The sequence below is a fragment of the Castor canadensis genome, chromosome 2 (genome assembly GCF_047511655.1).
Source record: "Castor canadensis chromosome 2, mCasCan1.hap1v2, whole genome shotgun sequence".
In the NCBI taxonomy this organism is placed as follows: Eukaryota; Metazoa; Chordata; class Mammalia; order Rodentia; family Castoridae; genus Castor; species Castor canadensis.
In genome coordinates this window covers 200,165,780-200,193,519 of record NC_133387.1, presented here as the reverse complement: position 1 = coordinate 200,193,519, position 27,740 = coordinate 200,165,780, and positions in this window count along the sequence as shown.

Sequence of the window (27,740 nt, the reverse complement as noted above, 5' to 3'; positions counted from 1 at the left end):
GATGAAAGAAAGTTTTAACTCCTCTATATCCTCAAAGCTCTTATCTCTCTTTTGATTACTGTTACCATAGTAGTTATAAAGTGATATATCATGGTGGCTTGAATTTGCATTTCCTGTTGAGTAATAATGGAGTGCTTTTGTATTTGATTACTGAGTATTTGCCTTTCTTCTTTTGAGCAACCTGTATTCAAATCATGTTTACTTTGGGGGTGGCTATTTGAAAGGATCCTATATACATTCCTGATAAAATTTCCTTATAATATTTGATATTTCAAGCTAGGGATGGTGGCCCATGCCTGAACTCCCAGGTGCTTAGGAGACAGGAATATTGTGAGTTTGAGGGCAGTCTGCACAACTTAGTGAGAACTTGCTTCAAAATAAAATAAGATTAAAAGGGGATGGAATTGTAGCTCAGTAGCAGGGCACTTGCCTAGTGTGTGCAAGACTTGAGATCCACCCCAGTGTCACCCACACAAGAAAAGCACATGAGTTTTGGATATTTTCTCCCACTCTGTGGGTTGCCTTTGAAGGACAAGAAATTTAATTTTGATGGAGTCCATTTTATATTTTTATAGCTACTATTTCTTATGCTTTAAAAGAATTCTAAGAAACTATTGCCTAATCCAGTTCCTTGAAGATGCATGTATATGCTTTCTTATAAAATTCATATAGATTTTGGTGTTCTACTCAGATGTTTGATAACTTTTAAGATGTATTTTTAAATATGGCAGGGGGTAGAAATTTAAATCATTTTGATCCATGGGCATATCTAACTTCAGCACCAGTTGTTAAAAAGACCATTCATTCTTCTATTCAATTGTCTGGGAACCTTTGCCAAAAATCAGTTGACCACAAATTTGATAATTTATTTCTGGAGTCTTAATTATATTCCATTGATTGGTATGTCTACCCTTATTTTAGAATATCACAATCTTGATGTCCATGTAGTTATGTAGTAAGACTTAATATTAGAAAATGTGATATCATTAAATTTATCTATATAAAGATCATTTAATCAATATTGAGTTCCTTGCATTTTCAAAGAATTTAGCTGGGATTTTTAGATTAATTTGGAGATAATTGCAATTTTAACATTATGATTTCTGATTCCTAAACATAAAGTGCCTTTCTATATGTTTATCTCTTCTTTCATTCCTTTTATCAATGTTTTACTCATTTTAGTGTGCAAGTGTTGAAATTATTAATCTCATTCTCATGTATTTTCCTCATGTTTTTATCAGTACTGGGGACTGAACACAGGGCCTAGCACTCACTGAACTAGAGTTCTAACACTAGAGCTATGCCCCCAGTCTTTCTGGTCTTATATTATTTGTTTATTTATATTTCAGGGCCTGTGCTTGGTAGGTAGGTACTCTACCATTAGAGCCATGCTGCTAGCCTATTTTTGCTTTAGTTATTGTGTGACTGGGATCTTGCTTTTATGCTTTGGCCTGCCTTGTCTACAATCCTCCGACTTATGTCTTCTGAGTTGCTATGCCGACAGATGGTACCATCGTGCACCTCTTTTAATTGGCTGAGACGGGGTCTCTTGCTCACATTTTGCCCAGGCTAGTGTAGAATTGCAAACCTCCTGATTGCTACCTCCTTAGTAGCTGGAATAACAGCCTTGAACCACTGATCTGAACTAGTTTTTGTTTTGTTTTTTAAGATGGAGTCTCTCTAATGTTGCCTGGCCTGGATGGGCTAAAATTCTCAATCCACTGGTCTGTACCACCCAAAAGGCTGAGATTACAGCTTGTACCCTCACATGCAGCTATGTTTTTTGATCATTTAAAAATGGAAATACTTTTAAATTTTATTCTAAGATCACTTATTGCAAGTGCATAGAAATGCAATATTTTTATGTATTGATTTTGGATCATGAAACCTTGTTGAACTTGTTTGTTGGGTCTATCAGTTGCTTAGAGGATTTCTTGGAATTCTGTGCAAAAAAAGATCTCCCTCTTCTGTTCTAATTTTGATACCTACTTTTTTTTTTTTTCTTATCTACTTTCTCTGGGTAGGTATTCTAGTGCAAAGTTTAATGCAAGTGGCAAGAATCACAAATGTTACCTTGTTCCTGCTCTCTGTGGTAGAACTTCAGCTTTAAGTATGATGTCAGATGTGAGTTTTTCATAAATGTCCTTAATCTGTTTTCATGAAGCTTCCTTTCTATCCTACTTCTTTCAGCATGACGTTTGATGAATTTTTCAAAAACTTTATTATCTGAGATGATTCTGTGTTTTCCCTTGGGATGGCATATCTTATTCACTGCTATATAATGTGGGGTTCTTTAAAGAAGCAGAATGAGTAAGATATTGGGACATTTTCTATTTTGTAAGGTACACATTCATGCAATCACAGTGGCTGAGAATCCCCACAGCCTGTCATCTGCAAGGTGGCAGTGCAAGCACCCAAGGGTGAAGCTCAAAATCGTCAGATTCAGAGAGCAAATGGTGCCTGTCCCAGTTCCCTCTGAAGACTGAGAACGAGGGGCAGCAAAGGCTGGAGCATGTCAGCCTTTAGGGCTGGAGAGGAAGTGAAAGAGAAGAAATTCTGCCCTCCATCATCTTTTTCTTCTTGGATGCTCAGTGGGTTGGTGATGGCCATGCTCATATAAGTCAGCAAGCAATGAAAATGAAAATAGTTCTGAGGTACCCTCCCAGAGAATGCCAGCACTGATGCTCATCCAGACAGCTGGGAATTCAGAGCTGACACCTACCATTGACTATCACAATTGGGTTTTGAACATTAAACCAACCTTTCGCTCTTTCTTAAACCAGAAACCTGGATTTCAGAGTTGAAAGTTGTCTTATCTATTGCCCTTAACTCTCATGTCCTGTTTATGTAAACAATATTTTTTTTCCATTTCCAGAGTCTGTGTCTGGAGATGACTTATCTCTTGTAATTTCCTCTCTGGGCTGCTTCAAATACTTTTTTGTCTTAATTTTCCTGTTTTAATTCTAATACATCATCCCCAATGATACTTAAGTGATTATTTTGTATCACACACACAATCTTGTTACTTTCTCACTAAAAATCCACCTGTCAATTAATGTTCTTTTTTCAAAAACATGACCTCAGTTTGAGCACTGTGGGATATGCCTGTAATTCTAGCTAGTTGGGAAGCAGAGATTGGGAGAATAATTAATAACAAAAAAATTAATGAGACTCTCTTCTCTTTATAAAGATGGTTATGGCATGACACATCTGTAATCCCAGCTACATGGGAGGATTGTGATCGAATGCCATTTGTGGGCAAAAATGTGAAACCCTGTATGAAAAATAGCTAAAGTAAACAAGAATGGGGAGATTCCAAGATGGCGGCTAGAGGAAGCAGAAAGCGAGCCTCCTATAGTGAAATCTTGGAGAGATGCTGGAGACACACTTTGAAGGCATAATCACTGAGAAGAAGCAAAACTTTGAACCCTCCACATCTCCAGCTGGTGCAGAGAATCTCAACTTCACGTTAAATGGAGAAACCAGAAGGGCTCCCGGGCCACCACTCGCCCGCACCCAGACAGCTTGGGAAGACACGGACCAGTACAGGGACAATAACGACACCAAGGACAATGATGGGAAGACAGAAAAAACAGGGAAACCAGTTTCCCCACAGCAAAAAATTAGTACAGGAACCAGAGGGGAATGAAGAAAACAGATACTCAGATCCAGACTCCAACAAAATGAAGATAAACTATGCCAAAGGACCCAATGAAGACCACAAGAATAATTTAAAAGAAGACATACTACAGGTACTCAATGAGAAGTTTATAAGATGATATTGGATAGGGTCAACCAAAATGTACAGGAGACACTCAAGAAATCCCAAGACAACAAAAATAGAAAATTTGAAAAAGTGAAAGAAGAAATAAAGGAAACCATAGAAGTACTGTATAAACACCAAAGTGAAAGAGAGAACATGATGAATAAACAGATAAATGAATTCAGGACAAAAATAGACAACATTAAAGAGGAAACCACCCAGGATATGGAAAACCTCAGAAAAAAGAATGAAACAGAACTGCAAAACAAAACGGAAGGCCAATCCAACAGAATAGAACACACAGAAGACAGAATCTCAGAACTTGAAGGTGAAATGGTATTTAAAGAAAAAACTGAAGAATTATTAATTAAACAACTCAAGTCCTGTGAAAAGAAAATGCAAGAACTCATCGACTCCATCAAAAGACCAAACTTGAGAATCATGGGCATCAAAGAAGGAGAAGAGGTGCAAGCAAAGGGAATGCGTAATATGTTCAACAAAATAATAACAGAAAATTTCCCAAATCTACAGAAAGATATTTCCATACAGATGCAAGAGGCCTCCAGGACACCAAACAGACCAGATCAAAATAGAACTACACCACGACATGTCATCATTAAAACAACAAGTTCAGAAACTAAGGAAAGAATATTGAAGGCTGCAAGAGAGAAAAAACAAGTAACATGCAAAGGTAAACCCACCAAAATCACAGCAGACTTCTCAACAGAGACATTAAAAGCAAGAAGAGCGTGGGGAGAGATCTTCCGGGCACTGAAAGAAAGTAACTTCAACCTCAGTATACTCTACCCAGCAAAGCTATCATTCAAAACAGATGGAGCAATAAAAGTCTTCCATGATAAGCAGAAACTAAAACAATATGAGACCCCAAAGCCACTACTACAAAAGATTCTGCAAGGGATTCTGCACACAGAAACTGAAACCCAACTTAACCATGAAAAGACAGGCAGCACCAAACCACAGGAAAAGGAAAAGCAAGACAGTAGAGAGTGACCTCAACTTAGGTACACACAATTAAACCTTCAAACAACTAAGACAACAAAATGACAGGAATCACCACCTACCTATCAGTACTAATGCTTAATGTTAACGGACTTAATTCACCCATCAAAAGGCACAACTTGATGCCTTTTGAAAGGGAAGATCCAACAATTTGTTGCTTACAGGAGACCCATCTCACCGACAGAAATAAGCATAGGCTTAGGATGAAAGGCTGGAAGAAGATTTACCAAGCCAATGGCCCCCAAAAACAGGCAGGAGTAGTGATACTTATCTCTGACAAAGTAGACTTCAAACCTAAATTGATCAAACCAGATAAAGAAGGGCATTCCATACTAATAAAAGGGGAAATAGACCAAAAGGAAATAATAATTATCAACCTGTATGCACCCAATGTCAATGCACCCAATTTCATCAAACATACCCTGAAAGACCTAAAAGCATATATTAACTCCAACACAGTGGTTGTGGGAGACTTTAACACCTCATTATCATCAATAGATAGGTCATCCAAACAAAAAATCAGTAAAGAAATCCAAGATCTAAAATATGCAATAGATCAAATGGACCTAGTAGATGTCTACAGAACATTTCATCCAACTTTTACACAATATACATTCTTCTTGCAGCCCTTGGAACCTTCTCCAAAATAGATCATATCCTAGGGCACAAAGCAAGCCTCAGCAAATATAAGAAAATAGAAATTATACCATGCATACTATCTGATCACAATGCAGTAAAAGTAGAACTCAACAACAAAAGTAAAGACAAAAAACATGCAAACAGCTGGAAACTAAATAACTCATTACTTAATGAAGAATGGATCATCGATGAAATAAAAGAGGAAATTAAAAAGTTCCTGGAAGTCAATGAAAATGAAAACACAACCTACCGGAACCTATGGGACACAGCTAAGGCAGTCCTGAGAGGAAAGTTTATAGCCATGAATGCATATATTAAAAAAACTGAAAGATCCCAAATCAATGACCTAATGATACATCTCAAACTCCTAGAAAACAAGAACAAGCAAATCCCAAAACAAATAGGAGAGAAATAATAAAACTAAGAGCTGAAATCAACAAAATAGAAACCAAAAAAAAGCCATACAAAGAATTAATGAAACAAAAAGTTGGTTCTTTGAAAACATAAATAATATCGATAGACCCCTGGCAAACTTGACTAAAATGAGGATGGAAAAAATCCAAATTAGCAGAATCAGGAATGCAAAAGGGGAGATAACAACAAACACCATGGAAGTCCAGGAAATCATCAGAGACTACTTTGAGAACCTATATTCAAATAAATTTGAAAATCTTAAAGAAATGGACAGATTTCTAGATACATATGATCATCCAAATCTGAACCAAGAGGAAATTATTCACCTGAATAGAACTATAACACAAAATGAAATTGAAGCAGCAATCAAGAGTCTCCCCGAAAAGAAAAGTCCAGGACCTGATGGATTCTCTGCTGATTTGTATCAGACCTTTAAAGAACTGATACCAACCCTCATTAAACTGTTCCATGAAATAGAAAGGGAAGGAAAACTGCCAAACACATTTTATGAAGCCAGTATTACACTTATCCCAAAACTAGGCAAATACACCTCCAAAAAGGAGAACTATAGGCCAATCTCCTTAATGAACATTGATGCAAAAATCCTCAACAAAATAATGGCAAACCGAATTCAACAACACATCAAAAAGATCATTCACCATGACCAGGTAGGCTTCATCCCAGGAATGCAGGGGTGGCTCAACATACAAAAATCAATAAACGTAATAAGCCACATTAACAGAAGCAAAGACAAAAACCACTTGATCATCTCAATAGATGCAGAAAAAGCCTTTGATAAGATCCAACACCATTTCATGGTAAGAGCTCTAAGAAAACTAGGAATAGAAGGAAAGTACCTCAACATTATAAAAGCTATATATGACAAACCTACAGCCAGCATTATACTTAACGGAGAAAAACTGAAACCATTCCCTCTAAAATCAGGAACCAGACAAGGATGCCCACTATCTCCACTCCTATTCAACATAGTACTGGAATTCCTAGCCAGAGCAATTAGGCAAGAAGAAGGAATACAAGGAATACAAATAGGTAAAGAAACTGTCAAAATATCCCTATTTGCAGACGACATGATCCTATACCTTAAAGACCCAAAAAACTCTACTCAGAAGCTTCTAGACATCATCAATAGCTATAGCAAGGTAGCAGGATATAAAATCAACATAGAAAAATCATTAGCATTTCTATACACTAACAATGAGCAAACTGAAAAAGAATGTATGAAAACAATTCCATTTACAATAGCCTCAAAAAAAAATCAAATTCCTAGGTGTAAACCTAACAAAAGATATGAATGACCTCTACAAGGAAAACCATAAACTTCTGAAGAAAGAGACTGAGGAAGACTATAGAAAGTGGAGAGATCTCCCATGCTCATGGATTGGTAGAATCAACATAGTAAAAATGTCTATACTCCCAAAAGCAATCTACATGTTTAATGCAATTCCCATCAAAATTCCAATGACATTCATTAAAGAGATTGAAAAATCTACTGTGAAATTTATATGGGAACACAAGAGGCCATGAATAGCCAAGGCAATACTCAGCCAAAAGAACAATGCTGGAGGTATCACAATACCTGACTTCAAACTATATTACAAAGCAATAACAATAAAAACAGCATGGTACTGGCAAAAAACAGACATGAAGACCAGTGGAACAGAATAGAGGACCCAGATATGAAGCCACACAACTATAACCAATTTGTCTTTGACAGAGGAGCTAAAAATATACGATGGAGAAATAGCAGCCTCTTCAACAAAAACTGCTGGGAAAACTGGTTAGCAGTCTGCAAAAAACTGAAACTAGATCCATGTATATCACCCTATACCAAGATTAACTCAAAATGGATCAAGGATCTTAATACCAGACCACAAACTCTAAAGTTGATACAAGAAAGAGTAGGAAATACTCTGGAGTTAGTAGGTATAGGTAAGAACTTTCTCAATGAAACCCCAGCAGCTCAGCAACTAAGAGATAGCATAGATAGATGGGACCTCACAAAACTAAAAAGCTTCTGTTCATCAAAAGAAATGGTCTCTAAACTGAAGAGACCACCCACAGAGTGGGAGAAAATATTTGCCAGCTACACATCAGACAAAGGACTGATTACCAGAATATATAGGGAACTTAAAAACTAAATTCTCCCAAAATTAATGAACCAATAAAGAAATTGGCAAGTGAACTAAACAGAACTTTCTCAAAAGAAGAAATTCAAATGGCCAAAAAGCACATGAAAAAATGCTCACAATCTCTAGCAATAAAGGAAATGCAAATTAAAACCACACTCAGATTCCACCTCACCCCTGTTAGAATAGCCATCATCAGCAACACCACCAACAACAGGTGTTGGCGAGGATGCGGGGAAAAAGGAACCCTCTTACACTGTTGGTGGGAATGTAGACTAGTACAACCACTCTGGAAAAAAATTTGGAGGCTACTTAAACAGCTAGACATTGATCTACCATTTGATCCAGCAATACCACTCTTGGGGATATACCCAAAAGACTGTTACTCCAGAGGCACCTGCACACCCATGTTTATTGCGGCACTATTCACAATAGCCAAGTTATGGAAACAGCCAAGATGCCCCAGCACTGACGAATGGATTAAGAAAATGTGGTATCTATACACAATGGAATTTTATGCAGCCGTGAAGAAGAATGAAATGTTATCATTCGCTGGTAAATGGATGGAATTGGAGAACATCATTCTGAGTGAGGTTAGCCTGGCCCAAAAGACCAAAAATCGTATGTTCTCCCTCATATGCGGACATTAGATCAAGGGCAAACACAACAAGGGGACTGGACTTTGAGCACATGATAAGGATAGGTAAGACACCTAAAAAATTAACTAGCATTTGTTGCCCTTAATGCAGAGAAACTAAAGCAGATACCTTAAAAGCAACTGAGGCCAATAGGAGAAGGGGACCAGGAACTAGAGAAAAGGTGAGATCAAAAAGAATTAACCTAGAAGGTAACACACACGCACAGGAAATCAATGTGAGTCAACTCCCTGTGTAGCTATCCTTATCTCAACCAGCAAAAACCCTTGTTCCTTCCTATTATTGCTTATACTCTCTCTTCAACAAAATTAGAGATAAGGGCAGAATAGTTTCTGTTGGGTATTGGGGGGGGGAGAGGGAGGGGGCGGGGTGGGTGGTCAGGGAGGGGGTGGGGGCAGGGGGGAGAAATGACCCAAGCCTTGTATGCACATATGAATTAAAAAAAAAAAAAAAAACAAGAATGGGTCTGTGGCTCAAGTGGTAGAGTGGTTTCCTAGCCAGTGTGAGGCCCTGAGTTTAAATCCAGTACTACCAAAAAATAAATACACAAAAATAAATAAAGTAAAAACTAAAAGCACGACTTCCTTAGAAGGGCTCGGCTGGATTTTCCCATGAATCTGATCCTCTCATCCTCACTGTTTTGCGCGGTGTTGTTGAATGCTGGCAATTGCCTTGCTTTTCCTCCACCGCCACAGTCGAGAGTGGCTAGCATCCCTCTTCCTGCTTGGTCCCTCGGGCTCATTTGTGAAGACCATTTGATCACCAGTCACACCGGGGGCCCTGGATCTGGATCAAGTGGGTGGGTGTGAAAGCTGACCTCGGTGCTGGGGAGGGGCAGTGAGTGTGTTCTTCACATTCTGAGACACACGCGCAGGAAATGTTTATGCTTCTTCCACTTTGGTCTTCAATAGCAGCTGTAGTTTCTGTCTGTTTCTAGGTCTGATTCTTCAGTTGCTCTGGGTTTTGTGAACATTTGATTTTGCCCTGCTTTTAAGATTGGCAGTGTGTCTCTCATTGCTTATAATTCAGAACACAGGTGTGTCTGCGGACACGGCTGGTACCTACTGCATGTCTTCTTGAGATCATTTTACACTGTTCTTCACTTTATGTCTAGCCCATGGTGGCATGTGTTTTATTCATTAATTATACTCTTTCTGCTCCTAAACATATCTTTTTAGATTTTCAGATTGTGTGACAGTCATGTGAACTTACAAATTCATATTTAGTCATCCTTTTTGTCTAGGTAATTCCTTTGACCATTAGCATTCGTTTCAATCAGTTGTTATTTATTTCAATGCACACTGATCAGCTCCTCAGTTTGTCAGCATCTATACTGTATGTCATTAAAACAAAAGTAAAAAACAAAACAAAAAAGCAAAGAAAAACATATTTCCTGTCTCAGTGTTACAAATATTGTGAAAACAATGGCTTCCCACACAATTATTGATATTGTAGTTCATGAAGAAGACAATAGAATAAAGTAGAATGAAAGGGTAGAGGAAGAAAAACAATTCAATAGCTGCTTCCAGCTCACACTTGCACTCAAAAGCCTGTGTCAGGTGCCTGCTCTGATCTCTCTCTCTCTCTTACCTGCTTTGATCTCTCTTATGCTCTGATCTCTCTCTCTCTTATCTATGTTCTTGTCTTATCTCCCTCATAGAATTTAAAAATAAATTGCAAGTACCTTTTTATCTTTTCTTATATTTCTTGTTCGTCAGACTATTTATTGGGAGGAATGACTAAATTATCAATTTTTTTATTTCATTAAACAATGAAGCAGTGTTATATGAATGGTCATACTACATATTCTAGAAGAAAAAGATGTGTTTGGGAGTATTCATATCTCACGTTTATATGCATTTGCTCTTCCCTCTCTGTCTCATTTCTTTCCTCTCCCTCACTCCCTTCCCACTTCCTTTTTTCCATCTTTGTTTCCATCTTTCCCTTTTCTTCTTCCATCTTTTTCCAGAGTAAGAGTCAAAGAAATAGAAAGCATAAGCAATTTCATGTTGCTATACCAATTATCAGCCTTCTAGATATCATGGGATGGCCTAATATATTGAAAAATGCCCTCCAGCCTCTTTCTGTAAGTAGCTGTAACAGCCAAAATAGAAAAAAGATGAGATTCTCTAGCCAGGGTTGGCTTTGTGAACTCCTTTCATTATATTTTGCCAAGAACTTTCCATGTTATGTTTTTTTTTTATTATTTCTAACACCATATACATTTAAGTCATTATCAATCTTTGGATTTTAGTTAAAGAAATGGAATGTCATGCTATTCAAATAGGTTTCCCAATATCATTGAACTGGTAAATGATACAATGAATACCCTTGTGCAACCCAAACTCGCTACCTTCCTATAAGAGAGTTTTGTGACTTTTTTAAAAGTTAAAATTAACCTTCGCAAACATTTGTTTTCTTATTGTTTTTGAATAGGGAAGAGTGTATTGCAGACAGTAAAATGCATGAAAACACTGGAGAAGTTATCTGGCTTTTGTACCTGTGGATAAATATGTGGGGCAAGGAGGTAAAAGCATATGGAAACACTTATCTTTCAGATTCTTTTTCTTTTAATGAGAGCTTAATGTACATAACATATCAAGTGCAAGTAGGAGATACTTGGTAAGAAAACACAATCATTTAATAAAAATAACATAAGCCTCAGTAATATGTGAACCCTTCTGATATGTAGGTGCTGCATGGAATGCTTTGGGTGTGCAAGTAAATGGAATCCTCATAAAACTGTATGGACTAGGGGAGGTAACTGATACATAGGAAAAGTTGTATAGTTATTAAGTAGCAAAGTCAGCATTTCAAACAAGCAATCCAATTCTACAACCCATTTCTGGTCACTATACTGTCTCTGAAATGAGTATGTGCTCATATTTACTATTATTCCATTAAAACTCACATGCATAAAGGACATTTTTCATTATTTTCTCTCCATATTGGCCATCTTTCTTGTGAATGAAGGCAGGTCATACTTCTAACCAAAATTAATGAGAAGCTATGTAAGTGAATCAAATGCGATTGGCGATACTTGACACATAACTTCATCTTTATACATGCTTTATGACAGGGCAATGGACCTCTGAGAAAAAAAATTGAGTGTCAGGATGGCAGAGTCAAGATGGTCTTGAAACAAACTGGGCACTAAGTCGACATCAGCAGCATCACCTAAGTACTGCAGTGCATATTTTCCTGTCAACACAGGTATGATGACATACAAAGGTACATGTGTCTGTCTGTCATGGAGATGTTACTAACCTACAGAACCTGATGTTTCATGCATCTATGCAAAGGAAAATGCATATGGATGGCTGTCATATTTAAAAACTAATGAATACTCATATGTAGTGGACATAACTGCCTGGATATTTTCAACAATTTCTCTGATGATGTTGCGTGAATTTGTGAAGCACAGCTGTGTGTGCGCCTGGGTGCATCTATGCATGTGCCATGAGCTATCTTTCTTGCTTTTTAATATCACTAAAATGTCCACTTTTTCTGATATGGACACTTTTAGATAACAGAAAACAATCACATAGCTAATCCAAAAGTCTATTATAAGTCACCCTTGTATGTGGAGAAGTAGTGCTTCACACAGTGTCATATCTATGAACCTAAGTAAAAGCTCAATGCATCAAATCCATAGTCTATGTTTGCTTGAAGAGAGTTCTCATTCATCGCTTCCTCCCTCCATGGGGGACTCATAAAGACTGAGAGTAGATGACAGAAGACCATCACAGACACCTGGGGCCATACTTACTTTTATGCATGAGCATCTCCATGTTAAAAGTTGCATCTTATATAGGCTGGTATTGGGATTTTTCCTAGTTCCTAAAGTACATTAGGCATGAGGCAGAACATGTTCAAAACTTGAGGAAGAGCTGGCTTTGAGGGTATGATGCTGTTCTCCAGAGAGAGCTGACTTGTTGACTTCCCCATAGAGGTCTTGGCAAGCCACCTGATAGAATAGTAGAGTACATGGACGTATTCATTTAGTCATTGTCTTGTAAATGTCTACGGAGACATAGATACAGCACAGAAGAGTGTCACATGTTACCATATTGTCGTATAACCATATCCTGTTAGCTACTGATACAGGAATTTTAGACATAGATTTTAGACGGATGAGTCATAGTTTTATCAGAACATGAACACATAGTGAAAATGACAGTATGATTGGAAAGCTCTAGAATGTGATACTGTAGCATGGGAACATAGCCATCCCAGTGACCTGGATGTACCGAAACAAACGTGCCACACACAACAGAGTAGAAAGCAATTGGATGCATGGTTATGAACTAAAAGTCCTTTAAATAAGGTACAAGTAAAATTAATGATTTCACAATCTAGAGTATCAGGAATGTTTGAACCCAATGAAGTAATGAGCCTTTGCAAAACAAGCACTTTAAAAGTTTTCATACTTACCCATGCTATTTACTGAGGGGCACTTACAGAAAAGCATTTTCCAACAAGATAAAATACACGAAGGCATCTGTCACATAATCAGCTTTATTCATTTGAAACATAGGTAAAATCAACTGATTTCTGGAAGTGTTCATTACGATCATAATATACATCATCAGATGAGTGAATGTACTGTGATTTCTCTAAATTTAGTAGCTCAAGTTCGTTCACAGTACAAATCAATTGCTAAATAGAACTAGTCAAGATAAGCCTGGGGAGATAAAGTATTAAACTTATTAAAATAACCAGAACCAATGGATCAAATATCTTTTCACTGTGAAATGTTAAAGTGTTGATTAAAGCAGTGACATTATCAGATGGGAAAGGGATATAACTAACAGATATAACTACAGCATCAGTTTGATGGAATACACATGTAAGGGGTGTATTATATTTTTAATAAAGTGATATCCATAATGTTTTAGGCATAATAAGAATTAAAATGTTGAGCAAATGATAAGATATTATCAAAGAGCTTATAATCCATCAAATTTTGGACTCTACATAAGAAAACAAGATAACATCTTCTGTGAATCAAAGGATGTTGTAAATTTAAGACTAAATACTAAAGATATTATGATAAATTCATTATATGTATTATCATATCTAATCTTAATAAAAATATCCAAGGCAAGTTTCTCATTATCCCTCATAGTGATAGTATGGAGAGAGTAGTAAGCTACCCTCCATTGTGTGCGTCAGAAGATGAAAAGATGGTAGACTGACTTCTACTTGACACAGCACTAAAATTTGTATCCCCTAACATGCAAGGTCAAAGTATTTCAAAGGTAGAAGAGATGTATAACTTCTTTTACCCATAGAAATTTAGATGAAAATAAAAATTCAGGAATTCCTGAATACTCAGGAAGAGTGAGATACTGTTGAATCTTTCAGCAGTATGCTTGAAATTTAGTATGTTAAAGTTATTTGTAGAGTTTTAAAACATGAAAAAGAAACAAACACAAAAGTTCTACCAGAAAGTCCATCCCATGTAAATGTTGGAAAGATAATAATAAAAATGATGGATAGCAATAGAAAAATAGTGAAAATTAGCCATCGATGGTGAGCAAAAACTGATTAGAAACTTTATATCAAACCTTTTTTTTTGCTACTGAAATCTTATTTTTGCACAATCCTTTGAAGACATTTTTGGTTCTTCCACAACATTATAATCTTCTATTTCTTCAATATATGATTTTCAACTTTATATGTGAGATATAATTGTGTTTTTTCTTTTTATATTCTTTGTATGCTAATTTATGGTAAAATATTTTCTGAAAAATATTTTTCTACAAGCTCATTTTATTTAATTTACCTTTTGTTGATCTTAACTCCTTTGAAGAACAGTTTGAATGAAAAACCCATATGTTTTGTGACATTGCTGATTTAGAGGTAAATTTGAGGCATTTATTCTGTCAAAAACAAGGAGGTGATTATCTTCAACATCCTGTAGGCATATACTCAAATGAATTAAAAATAAAAGTCAAAAAAATAAAATCACCTTTGAATCTTGGGAATAAATACAGTTCTATGACAAAGTATACTACTGTATAATTTGCATAAAACATTTATGTGTTTTATCTTAGCTGTTTTATGCTATCAAAGGTGAGCTTCACTAAAAAAACACTTTATCTTACAAAGTACATGCAATAAGAAATGCCCATTTGTGTATATAAAAGATGGAACCAGGGAAGTGGTGTCATTTAATGCATACAGGAAGCAATAAAGGATTTCTGAATTTCCATTGGCATAAATTGTATCACAGAATATTCTCTGTATGGTGATTGCTGTTTACTCATCTGTAAGTAAGATAGTAGTGTTTACTGTGAAAATTTTGTGGCATTTATATTTGTACAAATATAGCAACAGTCTGGATACAGTAGAAAAATGATGGAGGTATAGTACACCAGGCATGTCTAGGAGAGCAATATTGCTTTTTTTTCTGAAAATACTTGAGATCATAGAGCAATAAGGTAAGGTAGACCTTAAGATTGGTGTTGAGAGGAATTGGGTAATTGAATGACTCTATAGAAACAATGATGCTCAGTAAAATAAAAGATGAGAGAGAGTGAGAGAGAAAAGAAAGAAGGGAAGGAAGAAGAGAAGAAAGGAAAAAAGGAAGGGAAGGAGAGAGAAAGAAAGGAAGGGAGGAAGGAAGGAAGGAAGGGAGGAAGGAAGATGTGGGAAAGAGCTTGGATATATATACTCGTGTTTGCAAGCATCTTTGCCAGTTACTTTCTAACTTTACGAAATCCCTTTTGTGATATTCAACTTACAAAGGATTTTCTACAATCTGATAGTTCAACCCCACATTCATTCAATCATAGATTTGTGGTTTTCTTTGAATAATAAAATCCTATAAAGTACATTTAAGGAACTACCCTATGTGAGACAGTAGCATATATGAGAAACTTATCTTAACAATACCTATAGTTGAAATAAGAGTGAGAGAATACACATTGATGATTTTTTCCAGAAATGTTAATTTTGCAAATAAGATATATCTAAGATACTCATCAGTACATTTGAGTCCATTGCAAATGTTTCCTTGCTAAGGGTTCATGCCTGCATACATACTTAACTTGTCATTTCAGAGAGTACCAATTTGGAAGAATTCCAGACTGGAATTCTGGGAGGGATGTATGAAAGAGATGTTCTCTTTTCAGTTTTGCATATGCAAATATTTATTACAGAAGAAACACTAATTTTTTTAGCAATACTGATTACGTGTAATAATACTTTCATATATAAATGATCTCTGGATGACATGATGATTTTAATATAAATTTATTCCCATAAAGTTTGATTTAAAACAACTCCTAGTATCAGAGGTATTGTAAATACAATGTAGCATTAAAAATATCCTGCATTCCTTGGGAGAGGCCAGCTTAAGTAGTGTAATGATTGAATTTTCAGAAGAGAGGACACGAAAAGGTGTTTCAGTCAAATCAAAGACAAACATTCCAGGTTCTTTTGAGAAGATGATGATATGATAACAAATTATGTTCAAATCATATAAAGACATAGTGGAAATTGGTTTTAAATTCAGTCAAAATAGTCTAGTGACAGAGAATTAAAGAAAGATGGATGTGTCAATGGAGTCTGAAAAGCAGATACCCTTTTAAGCATTCCAGACAGATCTTAAATGTATATGGTATGCTAGATGAGTATTGGAAAGACTCCAGCAGAAAACGGTGAGGTTACTTAGGATGGTAAAATATAAGAAATACCACTGTCCCTCAGGGCAGGGAAAGTATAGCAGTCTGCTGAGAGGGGGGGATGTCTCCTGTGAGGCTTTGAGACACTTGTCAGAGGCTCTGACTTTTGGATTCACATTGTCGGTGTTTTGTAGGAGTCAGAGATCCACAGTCCCACCATGCTGGGCTGGTCTGGCAGCCTCAATGCACTGGGTTTTCACTGTTACGGTGACACAAAGGCAGCATACAGAGGCCGTGGCTGTGACATTATCAGGGCTTATTGCTGCTGCTGTCTGGACTGGGCATGGCTGCTCTGCTTCTGACCAATGCCCTTCAGCTGCTCTACCGACACCATGGTGCCTAAGCAAGAAGCTGCCATCTACGTTACTGTCCATATGACCAGAACAAGATGTTTTCTTTCTTCTTCAAATCTTACAATCACCTTTAATGTTTCCTACTAAGGGACGATGAGTAATGACGTTTTCAGACTTCCAGACTCCACCGCCTTGACGGGGAACATGTAAAGCAGAAATAAAAAGTGAAAGCCAAAGTCATATGACAAGTAAATATTGTACAGTGACTCAATTACTTTTGTAAAACTGAAAACAAAAGGGAAATCAATTAATGTTCCTGAGTTGACAAGATTGTCATTTCTAGTAGGCTAGAACTCATGATTGGCAGGGGTAGAAACAAGGAGAGAACAATAACACAGCTACAAATAAAGAGAAGAGTAGAGAATCGACATCTTAAGAGGGCACGAGTATTCTCTCTGAATCTCGAAGGAAATCAGTCTGAAAGACAGAAGACATCAGAACCGAAATCACAGTTAGAGGACTGAAAGAAACGGATTGAATTTAGAGCACAGAAAAATGGCATACCTCCTGGGGTGGGAGGTCACGTGACTGCTGCAAATCCTTGTCGGTCACCATCTGGAGTACTCAAAGCTGTGGAGGTCGGAGGGAAAATTAGCTTGAGATCTTGAAGTTAAAGGTAGCATGTAACCCTATTAGTACACCATAGGATGGTGGCTCTCAATCCTGCCCCACCTACATAATTTCTGGAACTCCCTTTACATTCTGAAATGTATCTCTTAGATTGCACAATCTATTTATCTTCATATATTCTATTTAAAAACCTCTATGAAGACATAAAGGAGAAATAAGTGAAAAACAATTCATAACATGAGAGCATGCATTTCCTAAGTAGTAACTTTATGTGGCAGCAGTAGAAGACGTTATTATCAATCTTTGTGTCATATAATTCTGTTTGCCACACTCTACCCACACTCTGTATTATGCCCTTTTGCTTAGAGGACTGTATCCTCTCATAAGGTGGTATCAGTGGGCCTTTTTACACTCTGATTTCTGGTGGAATTTGCCAGTATGAGGCATGAGTGGGGTCAGTGTGGTGAGAAAGGAGGCGGGCATCTGTTCTAAAGCTCCTGTCACTCATGTTCATCATAGGTAGACTGCAACTCTAGTCTTCCCCATTCAAAGATCATCCCAAGATTTGGGACTGTTAGCCTTCTGATCCTTGCAGGATTAGGAGTGAGATTGGAGCCCTAAATTTGTAACTCTTGAGTTACTCTACTTGATATTTCCTCTACCCGAACCTGTTCACGTCTTAGCAAAGAGACTTTTGTTAAATCCTCCTGACTGCCCAGTTTGAATGTTCTGTCCTTGACATCTCCTGATGATTCTCTATATCTACTTGTAATGAATATGCATGGATTTATGAGCAGATGACAAGGAGCTATTTAATAGCAAGCACAAAAGAAAATGATAGAGAAGAGGCATGTCTGAAGCCAGAAATAAAAATCTAGCACTAGGATAAATAAGTTCCTTATTTGTATATCAGAGGTAAAATAGAAAATAACTTTAGTGGAAGTAAAGGTAACATTCTAATATATAATACGGATTGGCAAAGTGGAAAAATTGGAGAAGTATACTTTTCTTATAAAAGAGTTAAATCAGTATCAAAGTGATTTTCTGTAAGCTCATGACTCAATATTATAATGTATAGTTAATATCTTGAAATGTTGCTATGTATGTTGGCAAATACATTCAGGTGTAATACATAAACAACCTTGAAGAGATCCTATTTCAATAGGGAATGGCGATTTCTGCAAACAGTGTCTGATTAGAATGCAAAACAAGCAAAGCAAAAATGTATAGGTATAGTCAACATATTACATAGAAATTGTGTGTTTTAAAATGGTTGCTCTTAAATAACTACTTATATTTTCACAACAACACTCCCAAAATGGATATGAAAATATGAAACTTAAGTAACTCCTTTTTTTTCAAATTATTAGAAAAAATCAGGTCGAAGTTTTGAATGTGTCTGAGGTTCCATAGTTTCCACTAAATTGGAGTAAATTCAATAAAAATTTTTTGTTTGTATATCTGCACTATAACTAAAAAAGAAAATATGCTGCAAAAAGTACAAATATTCTCTAATATTCAACAATAATGGTGAATTTCTCTACCAATTAGTTCTCGCAGTATGAGTCATGTTTTTAAATTGTTGTGTCATTTCTAAGCTTTTTCCTTTCTCTTGCTATTACATCAATTTAATAGAGGGTGCCCCAGCTATATGAGAGTTTTTCTGCTTTAAATCCAAGAAGGCTAATTATAAGATATCAGTTTGCTGAGCTCTCTATAGCTCTTAATGGAGATATAAATTTAGAAGGGAAAATGATTAACAATTACTTCATATCTACCTCAAAGGGAAATTTGCGAGGTTTAATTGGATAATGTCTGCAAAGTGTTTCAATTCCTGGGAGGAAATAGTGCACAGCATCAGGAGGAAAGGCACCACAGTAAAATCAACCATGTAAGTAGCAGGAAAGGTAGGTGTAGTCTGAATTCTGACAGACTAGCAGTAGGATGCCGATATGAGTGGCTCTAAATCCCTATTTCAAATGTTGTCAGCAAACACTCATAAAACTGACATATCGTGGAAGGTATAATATGTCGAGAGGGTGAGTGGAGGGCAGGTTCAATTCCTTGCTGTTCCATTATCAGTGGTGGGTCTCTGATCCTGTCATTGAAACTGAGGACCACAGTGTTCTGAGATACAAAATAATAGCATTTCGTGCTACCTCCCAGGCTTTCTGTGAGGCTCATACAGGAGCGATGCTGTGAGAATGTGCTACAAAACCTCTACTACGTCTACAATTATTCTCTGAAAAAAATGTTTGCTATTAACGAGATCACTGAAAACAAGGAGTTCAAGTATAGTCTGGAAAAACTTAAAATACATTCTGTTTATGTTTGACACTTTGTTCTGAGGCAGCCTAGGTCCCAGATGGTGAATTTAGCATCACATTTGCCAGATGATTTCCATTCCCCAACTTCAGCATGACTTCTCAGAGAACGGAGATGATCGTTTTCTGCTCTTAGAGCTCTTTCGATAAAGGGACTCACCATATGGGGTGTGGATTGAGTTAGAGAAGGAAAAGTTCCAAAAAGAAAACTTGTCCCTTTCCTCACTCCTAATCCACACCACATACACGACTGGCCTGCTCACCGTTGCAAATCACTACTATTAATTGATCCTCTATGGATTATATCAGATGCCTGTCAGTGACAGCGCAAGGAAGGGACACTGAGGGTCACACTGCCGCTCTACACACTGAGACGAACCTAGAGGGCCTTGATCAACACAAGGCTTTGACTGTCCTCCACCCCTGGGTACACATGGCTATTATAAGCCTAGAGCAACTTTTCGAGGCACTGGCCACTGTCCTGCTCCTGGGTATACATGACAGTTGGAGGAGTCAGGGACAAGGGCCTTACCTAGTGACTGCCCCACCTCTAGGTGTACATGGCAAAGAGTGTCCCCAAAATGAATTCTGGCAGTCTCTGGCTGAGGCCCATTGCTGAGCAAAATTTTCACTGAGGAAGTAGAAAAGCACTTACGGTTCTTCCTGACACCCTCCAGAAGCAGGTCCTGCTACTGTCCTACCATTACACCTACACCTTATCTGACCATCCACTGCTGTATTGTGAGTCCGCAGAGGTTTGCTACCTTCTCTTGCCAGCCAGACAACGTCTGGGCCCACAGCAGGCCTGGTGAGAAGACAGCTGTTTCAGGCCCCTCACCAGTGGTAGGACCACAAGGGTCAGAGGTCTTTGCTAATAGCAAAAGCAGCATCAAAGGGCCCAAGGAAATCCCCCCATTGCCCAATAGGGGCTCCTCACCCCAATCAGAGTAGCTACACACTGAGCTCCCTATACCCACTGCTGTGAGCACCATACTTGCCTGAACTATTTGCATGGCTGACATTGAAGTTCTCTGCCATGGTTCTAGCTATGCCAAGAGTCATTAATCACAGCCAAAGAAGCGATAAGGAGACTACAGTGTAGTGCATCACTGGAATCAAAGCTAAGAATCCACAATAAAATGGTACTTCCAGACTCACTATCAGGAGAAAACAGCTCACTAAGAAGTCACACCCATAAAAGTAATAGAGATCCACCAGATATGCAAATCTCAAAATATAAACAAAAATTTAATATGATTGCTCCAAAAAGAACAAAATTCTGGCAACAAACTCCAAAGAAATGGAAATGCATGAAATGTCAGATTAAAAGAAAAGTTCAAAGAGAGATTATTTGTATTTTCAAATATCCTATCTGTGAGTTCACTAATCCTTTCTTCTCTTTGCCTGGACTGAATAATCTGTGTGCCTTCCCCTAGATCTGGAGTTGTTCTAGCAGGTCTGTGCATGATATCTGTTATGATCCACCCAGTGTTAGTTTTAACCACCCCAGCACTAATTTCTGGGGCACAGTCTTGTGCTTAACACCCTGCTGTACCTCTAGAGAATGGTGTCTTGTACCCACACTATGCTGCCAAGTTTGGAGCAGGGTTGGAGAAAGAAGTCACTTGACCATCTTGACTGATACTAATGAGTCTTACCTGAGTCTCACAGCCACAAGGACCTGCATATTCTCAGGACTGAAACAAAGCCTACCTTATGCCAGGCATTGATGAAGGTCAAAACACAACCCTGGGACAGCAGCGTCTACCTTGCATCAGGACAGTTTTAGAGCCCCCATCCCTGAACTCCTTTCTGGCCATAACTGTTGCGTGAGGTTGGATAGCGGGTGGTGAGACAGTACCTCAGCCACTCAGGCTGATTTTAGCTAATCTGGGTCGTATTTGAGTCTCAGCTACTGGGATCTGCACAGATTTAGGAGAATATTATCTGCGTCCAGGCTCGCTCCTCAGCTGGAAATGATCTTTGCACAGGAACCAGCCTGATCCTGGGGATGGTTTAGAGGATCTTTCTATGAGCTCTATCCTGTGTACAGGGCCTTCAGTTTCTTCCAGGTGCTATGACTCATTGTACAGGTCTAGCTCCAAGACAAAGCTCTGCTCCCTCAACCTCTTGCTACCCAAGGAGGCTGGAGGAGGTCTGATGCAGGCTGTCAGCTGCCCTGTCCCAAGACACCTCCAGCATCACTGAGTGTGGCTATTTCACTGGAACTCAGGGGTCATGGGACCCTGCCCAGCACTGGTTAATCTATGCAGTGCTAGTGCTGGGTTTCACATCTAAGGCCTGAATTTAATTCTTTCCATACCTAAGCAAGTGGTGTCTCTTACCATGCAGTGCTGCTTGGAGGTAATGGAGGGGCAGAAAAGGCACTCTTCCTTCTTGTTCTTTCTGTAACTCTTTTCATTTTGTCATACTAAAACCAAGCACTGTGCTCTTTTACCTGGTGTCCTTTTCTTGTGGAGGTAGTTTGGTGAGTGAATAGCTCTCTCACTAGGAGTGTCTATAGGGAGAGGTCTAGTGGTTCTTTCTCACCCACCATCTTGCTTTGCCCCTCTCTGTCAGGATGGACTTTAATGCAGATGATCTGTTTCCAAACTCTATATATTTTGCTTCCCAATATTTATCAATTTAATATGAAGTCAAGTTATATATTATAAAGTGTATTGATGATGTTATTATGAAACATTGAGAAGCAGCCCTGACCTCTTCTCACTGCTATCTAAATATCGTACCTGTTTCTTCTGTGTTTTCTCCTCTCTTCCAATGTCCTTTCCCCATTTCTACATGCAAGAGTCCTACTGAAGAAGTAAAATCTAATTCAATTTCATTATGAATTCATCTCTGATCTTACAAGATAATCCATTGTTACCTGGGTAACAAAATGTGCTTTCCATTGTTGTAAATGCTGATGTATGTTGCATTACTTTGTTGAACTTGTTTATATGTGTGCGTTACGTGCATCTGTGTCTGTGTGCATATGAAGTAGATTATAAATTTTTTGAAAAGATGAATTACACTTTCCTTTTACTCTCATATCATAGTATCCCTAAAATAGCAATTATAATATTGACTCAATAAACATTTTTGCATATGCAGTACAATGTCACTGCACATAGTTTGTGAAGAAGACTGCTGTTAATACAAGTACACACATCACTTATCTAGGAACCAATCATCTCTAAGATATTTGGATATGCCTAATTAAGAAAAAAACAGTTTCTGAATCCAGAGATTTGCACATACAGGCAAGTACCCTACTACTGAGTTACATCCTTAACCCCCAAATTTTAGTTTTTCACATGCACATATGAAAAACTTATGTTTTAATTTCCATGTGAAAATGCATCATGAATGCACAAGAAAAATAATAAGCCAAACCTCTTGTATCTAATTTAAAGCCTTCTTGTTACCCCAGATTGTAACCTGGAGAGATCTGATGGCAAGGAATACTAAAGGAATAAAGAAATTCAAGTGTAGGCTATATTGATAAAATTTAGCTAAATGAGGTCTCCCTTCAGATTATAACATTGATTTTAGAGCAGTTCACATCACATCAGTATCACATCACATCAGTATTTCACTGGGTTCAAAAGTTTATTGAAGTTCAAATTCCAAATAAAAGGTTTTAGAATGATGATGAAGGAAAAATAAATGTGAACTAGGCATGAAATCACGTTGCAAATTGGACAGTTCCCTTCAACTTTAGAACACTTTTATTTATTTTCAGCTATCTTATGTATGGGTAGACAGAAAAATATACAAAATAAATCTTCCCATATAATGTCCTGTTTTCTGACAAGCTTTGCTTAACTTTCCCATGACACTTACTGACCTAATATTCTCCACATCATGGTGGTTATGTGCACCCAAGCCTTTTCTCAAACAATAGCAAGTAATTTGTAGCATTGTTAGTGTTACCACCAAACAGATACTTAAAAGAACACTGCACAATTTCCTTTGTTTAATTATTGCAGCCCTTCTTAAAATGTCACATTTTAGTGTATTTTTGTAATATCCTCCTACATCTCTTCTTGAGTATTGTTATGATAGAAGGGCATTTGATATACTCCCATAAAATAAAATGAATTTTAAGAGGTAAAATTCTCCAAAACTCTGACTTTTAAATATGTCTTGGGACTTTTATACTCCAGTTCTTGATGCAAATTAAATTAAAAATTATAAGAACTTATACAATTTATGGTTTTCCCTCTTGTATAATTAACTATGTAAAATCTCAGAGCATACAGCTATTCAAGACTCTGGTAGAGTATTAAAACAAGACAGATATATTAAATACAAGTCTGAATATTTGTGATAATGCTGCTTGGTTGGGTTAGCTGCAATGAGAAATATTCCTTTTGTTTTCTATTTAGCCTTCTACAAATCAGAGTCTAATATCCAAATTGGTTTTCTCTATATATTATTATGAGAAACAAGAAAGGAAGTCTTGTGAAAATGATAGTTATAACAAGCACTGTAGTAATGATTAAAAAGAGAAAGTAAAAAAAAGACCAAATGAAAACCAGAAATAAGTCTACAAATATGAAAACACATACACATAAATGAATATAAACTTATGCATAAACATTCATTCTAAAAGCCAGTGTTTAAAAGAAAGATAATGCACCAGAAATTATACAAAAATGTGGACACTTTCAATATACAATTATTTAAGGCAGAGATTGTCTGATAAATGTTCAGTAGCTTGGCATTAAGCCAGAAAGACTAAATGCGCTGCAGTGAAGCACTGTGTTTGTAGCATTGACGGGTTTGCCTATATTACCAGTTTATGAGGTCAGAGGGTAAGTCGTCAAGCTTTAACTGGGAAAAGTGAGAGTATTTTCCATCTGAGGAATACATAATTCAAACGATTTTTGTCAATTGTCTTGTTTGACATGAAGAATTTCATAGTAATGTAGTATTCTGCATTTATTAAATTGCCTATAAATACTCAGCTCCTTCACTGTACTTTGAAGAGGTTTTTAACATCTTATCTCTTTCCTCTTAATGAATTCTTTAAGCACAGCTCTTTACACTTGTTCATGTTATAGTTGAAGTTTTAGGGTGCTACTGAATTTCCAAAGAGGACAGATCTGATAGGGTTCTAGGCTGGTTAGGCCAGGGCACATCTCTTCTTTCTTGACTGCCATAAAAAAACAAAACCCAAGAGGCACGGATTTCATTTGTACACTAATTTTCCCTTTCTTTTCAGCCTCTACTTATTTTCTGTTTTATTTTTTGGAGTTACTTCACTCATGGTTAATAATTATTTCCCAATGGGATCATGGTTCAGACTCTTAAGTCTAATAAATAGAGAATTTGGTGAGTGATGCAAGGGGTAACAGAAAATATCCCTTGTAGTAGTTTTGTTTATTTCTGAGCTGAAATCACTTAAGAAAATTAATTTTGCTTCTAATTAGAAGAATAATTATTTGAGACTTATATTGATGAGTTTCTGTAGGGCTGTTTTTTCTCAGGGTGCTAGGGTTTGAGCTCGGGTCTTCATGTTGCCGGGAAAGGCCCCAGCCCTTTTGCTTTTACACATAAGGTTTTCGTTTCTAGCCAGGCCAACCTGAGTTTTCAATCCTCCAACCTCCACCTCCTGAGTAGCTGGAATTATAAGTGTCTACCACTATGCCTGACACCCTTTTTAGGGTTTTTGCCACCTATTTTGTTTTTATTTTTCTTCTTTATCAGTTGTGACATGTGACTGAGTTTGTGGAATTGGAAGTAGTGTCACTCAGTGCTTCTGCTTATGTCTTTGTTTGCAGCTCAGAAAATACAAACTCTTATTCTATCTCTGGAGGGTATTTGTGAATTGATTTTTATATCTCTCAAATTAAAATACTCCTTATAGCTTATAGAAATAAATCAAAGTCTATATAAATAAATGTCCTCCAGATTAACAGAAAAGTAATGAAACTAATCTTTAGTATTATAAAATTTTCCAAAAAAGAACTTCGTACTAAAATTGCAAAATAGCATATGTGATATACACAAATACATATTTTTAAAATTCTGACTTGACATAGTTAAAATGATCACATACTTTTGGCCACCAGGCACAGTGGCTGATGTCTATAATACTATTTTTTCCAGCTCAGGCAAAAATTTTATAAGACCCCATTTCAACCAATGACTCGTATGGTGGTATGTTTCTGTCATTCCAGCTACCTGGAAGGCATCATTCGAAGATCAAGGTCCATGTCTGCTTGAGTGCAAAATCCTGTTTGCAAGATAATTACAGCAAAAAAGGGATCAGGGCATGGCAAAAGTGGTAGAATGCCTGCTAGCAAGCCCAAGGCCCTGGGTTCAAACCCCATTATTGACAATATATAATAAAAATAAATTAAATAAATAATTTGATTGACTATTTCAGGTTTAAGACATGCAAAAGCAAAGAGCTACATATCTTTTCTCTAATATATCAATGTAAATTATAATACAAGATTGCATTTTATTTTCAATCATATTTATGATTATCTACTAACAAATAGACTAATAAATCTTGAGTTCTTAAAATTCTTATACCAGTTTTCTGATAAAATTAATGAAAGCTTTACTTCACATTTTTTCAATTATAAAAAATATAAATTTGAGTCCAACAAAATTGATTCATAATTTCATGGATGTTTTTCTATTAGCAATCATATTTTAGTGTGTTGACATGAATATAATTCCCAAGGTTACTTGAAAACTTGAGTGAACATGAAATTATGATAATTAGTAAATACTCTGGATAATTGCATAATGTCTACTCAGGAGGCTGAAATATTGGTAACCAAGCATAATTTATATCTACACAAATTGTACGTTATAAAATCGCTATTCTTCTAGGTTATAGAAATGGAAGTTTCCTTTTATCATATACAAGCTTAGCAAGGAGTGATACGGCTAGAGAAAACTGAATTATGGATATTCAGAAGTTCTGATTTATAAATAATAAATAAATCTGCTAGTATATGTTTATTTGGACAGTTCTCAATTATCAAAAAAATTATTTTTGACTTGTTTTATAATGCCTGAGTCTGTAAAATTGCTGCCAACTGTCCTAGCTTTCTGTTAGTTCACTTAGTTTTGAGGATCTTATTTATTAAAAATGTAAAGACAAAAAAAGACCTCATGAAATTTTCCTTAAGTAGTATGTTATTTTAAAATATGAATTTATCTTTCTCTTTGTTAAAAAGAAACCTTGATCTTAGTCTTTCAATAAGAAGGCAATAAAAGGTAACAATTTACCATCTAAGTTATCCATACAGATAGCAGAAATTCTGTCTTTCCAAAAGAATAACTTTTTTGCTTGTATGACTTTACTATTCCTTTCATTATTTACAAAAAAGGTTAAACGATGTGTTCTAACGTTCTTCCATTTGTTTTAATGATGGTCACCTTGGTTTTAGTCAGGCTTTCCCTTGCATTTGTGGTTCTATCACAATCATGTCTATGACATTGTTTGATTCTCTGATAATGTTTGAGTCTGTCTTTCTAATTCCTGATACTATATTTAGAAACAAACTTTGTGCCAAAAAGAGTTTTTTTAAATTTCCTAGAAATTCAATTCTGATCATGATTGAAATCACATCATCTTCTTTTACAGTAAGAAAAGAAATTATAGACTATTCAGTGTTTAGGCAAGGTGGCCATCTCAACACTGTGGGGAGAGTTGAGTGGAAAGAATGGTGAAATCAGAAGGATGCTAGGCTAAGCTGTCACAAAATGTTGAGATGCTGTTAAAATAAGTGTTCTAGTGATTGTATGCTTTACAGAGATCATGGGGTCCATCCTGTTCCTTTGTTGAAATAAATTAGCCAAGTCACTTAGCTTTATTATTAAACATATTTCTACTTTCCTATACATTTCCTCTGTATTACACATATATTTGCTGCTATAGTTCAGAAGCTGTGAGTTCAATCAAGACAGGAATTCCCAGGATTCTGCAGAAAGAATTGTGGAGGTTCTTAGAAATATGCTTCAAAAATTGACACGTTCATGTAAATACTATTATTTAAAACAACCTTTGACTGAACCATTGGTTTTTAGTTGGGTTTTAGTGATTTAAGCTCATAAACGGAAAGCTGACTAGATCTGGAGAAGCAATAACTAATTATACAAAACTGAATGAACTAATAAGATAGCTATCGTATT